Raw genomic sequence first — 3,335 nt, 5'->3', positions numbered from 1 at the left:
ACTCCCGCACGAACCACCCGTCCCGCGTCCGGGGGAACGCGAGCGCAGTCCGCCGTCAGTACGGTCGTGCGTGTGCACGGCGTCGGTCCCGGAAATGGCAGTGGCACGGCTAGCGATTGTACAGGCGGTGCAACTGGCGCGCTCAAGAGGCAGATGAAGGCCCAGCTGCCGAAGTTCGAAAAGAGGAGAGTGGGACACATTTGCTCTGCAACGGCGTTTTCGCAAACTTAATATGCAGGTCTTGGATTGACGAATTGGGTTATTTTTTTTGGAAACATTTGACTGCTTCGAACAAACGCTTCTCCTAAAACATGGACCCGCTGAAGACCCCACAGGCAATGGCGAGAAACATATACAGATGGTATAAACGACGGGGCGATTTCTGCCGTCCGAGAGAGGGGATTAGGCGTCTCTCACGATTTAACAAACACACAAGCCGCTCGCTCCCCTGCCAGTCGCTCACTACTCTACACAGAAGCGCCAAGCTGTCTAAGCCGACGACATCTCGCAGCAACTTGGCAAAACTCAAATAAAAAACCAAATTAAATTTCTCTTCAGTCTCGCCTGGTAACAAAAACAACAACCCCCACCTGTTGTATATGAGCCTTTTCGAAAATTGATATTAACAATAATATTTGCCGTTATATATATCATATATTTTTTTAACAAACGAAAAAAATAATCAATAAAACCCGTAAGCCAGGCGCACGAAAAACCAGATGTCGGTCATAAACAGGCCATTAATAAATAAAGAAATAATAAAACTCTCGAAGCGAGGATGTTAGCAGCTATCTGCGAAGATCTCCAGATTAACAAGAGTTTGATGTGCCCTAAGGGAGGTCACGCAGAGGGAAGCCCTCCGCAAGCCAGAAATGAGGACGCCCACGGGTTAAACCATTTTTTTTTAAACAACAGTTAAAATTTAAAATGCAATAACAAGAATAAGCTAAAGTTAGCGGTCCTCGTGCTCACTCCAATTAAGACCAGGCCACCAGATACATCAGTGAATTATTATCCAATAATTAATTCGCTATCAAATGATTTTCACCTTTAATACTTTTACTCTTAAAACAAAGCTTGGAGACAAAATACAGTCACATCAAAGGTTTTCGAGAAGGAATGAGGCGAACGGGCAAACTTACGAAAGAGTTTAAACAATATCCCAAGCAACCCCGACCACCTTTGTCTCTCCCGAAGAGCGCGAGAGCCATCTGTACACACACACGAACTCACACACACAAACCCCACCCCCCCCCCCCCCCCTTTTCCACTGCGCAGAGAGAATTGTCTTTGAATATAACGGTCAGCCGCATTTTCAAAAGTCAGAGAAGTCAACAGTCAAGAGTGAAGACAGATCAGCGAGTCAAGACGTCCACAGGACGAGCAGTCGCATGGAGCGGCTGGCTCCGAGCCTCGCTGAGTAGCGAGGATCGCATGAGTCGCCATGTATCAACGAAAGTGAGTCATACAGCAGTGGAGAGAAACTGCTATCAGCGAATCAGCGCTGAGAGCGCTCGAGCATCTCCAAAAAGAAAGCACGTGCAACGTGGCTCAACCAGCAGCGGAAAAGCTTGGGCAGCCGCCAACAACTTCAGCTAACCAGTGACCAAGCGCGTGCGACTTGAGTCATACAGCAGTGGAGGAAACCTGCTGTCAGAGAGCCGCCAACAACCTCAACAAAGAGAGCGCGTGCGAATCGGCTCACTCAGCAGAAGAAAAAATTGACCTGTCGCCGGCGAGCGCAGCGTCAGATACTACAGCAGCGGAAAGAGCGCGCGCCGGCGTAGCTCATCCAGCAGTGGAGGAAACTGCTGTCAGCGAATCAGCACGGGCGCGTTCGCGCATCTTCAAGGAGAGGGAGCGCGCGCCACCAGCGTGCCATCAGCACCAGCATCAGCACCAGCGCGTGCCAACAGCGCGCCACCAGCGTGCCATCAGCATCAGCACCAGCACGTGCCAACAGCGTGCCACCAGCGTGCTACAGCACGCAACTTCGCGTCACCGTCGTCGGCGCGACGACGGCGAGCGTCGTGCTGACTCATCCAGCCAGCGGTGGACAGAAACTGGCAGTCGTTCGTATGCCCCTCCCCCACACTCCCTTCTCACTCCCCCACCGCTACACAACGAACAAACATTTTTTTTGGCAAGGAAATCAACCTAGGCGTTTGCTCAACGCAAGAAATCAACAACACTCCCATTAAACATACAAGACTCATGATAACTGCGTCAACTATTAGCTGATAACGAAAAACATCCCCACCCATTGAGTTACGTTGATGAGGCAATCATAATTATTTCAGTAGAACGCTTTAATTGCATAATCGTTGATGAATCAATGAACGAACATCGCCGTGGTACTGTGCTGACGATTTCAAGCATAATAATTTCGCATATCAGAATGTGTTAAGGATTGGATACGAATCAAAGACCGAGTGCCGTGTTGTGTAATCATTCAAGAATACGAGTTTGCATATTATAAGGTCAAGGTTTTGATAGAATAGTTCGCTTGTTTTTAATCTCTCTCTCAACAACCGATCGATTGCGTTACGCGTCGGGAATTAACCACAGGTGCCGCTATCGAGGTGAAACAACGCAATCGTGATGGTATCATGTTAACGCTGTGTTGAAATTCCAACATCCCGAGATTGAGTTTTCATATTATCCAAAAATTAAAGTTAGCTAGAAAATAAAATTGATCAAAGCAGGTTTGTGTGTGATTCTTCCTGAAATTCTGCATAATATTGTTCTGCGTATGAGATCTGAATCCTGGGGACCTATCATAAGCACACTATCACCACACATAATCCATAACACATAATTCATAATGTTCAATCGAGAGTAATCGTATCCTTATCGATAATACGGAATTAAAGAGCAGAGTGGAATCGACTCTCTCTCATTCACGCTCACAACGCCTGCGTCACTGCATACGATTAATTGCGTTATTCCAAATCATAACACAATCCTCGTCACCGAGGCTCGACCTTATAATCCATAATGACCTGAATTATCATAACCATGCCCACTCGCATAAATTAATACGATTATCTCTCGAATCAGCATAATTTATGCGCATAATTACACAATTAACATAATTTCGGATAAATTATGCAAATTTCATTTAATTCTCATTATTTTCATCAATTTTCATAACACCTATATATACAACAGGGGGATGACGTGACTCCCCCCTCCCCCCATCCCCAACGGCTAGAGCGCTCCTAACGGCCGCAAAGAGGATTCGATTGGATGCGTGGGATGACGTCACATGACCCGGGGGGGTTGGGGGGCGGGGTTAAGGGGCTTGCTACATATATAAGTGTGGTGCAGGAGGG

This window comes from Petromyzon marinus, unplaced genomic scaffold (genome assembly GCF_048934315.1).
Source record: "Petromyzon marinus isolate PM22_M1 ecotype Great Lakes invasive population unplaced genomic scaffold, UKy_Petmar_22M1.pri1.0 PM_G_Scaffold_48, whole genome shotgun sequence".
NCBI classification, from domain to species: domain Eukaryota; kingdom Metazoa; phylum Chordata; class Hyperoartia; order Petromyzontiformes; family Petromyzontidae; genus Petromyzon; species Petromyzon marinus.
Note: the sequence above shows the minus strand (reverse complement) of the source record.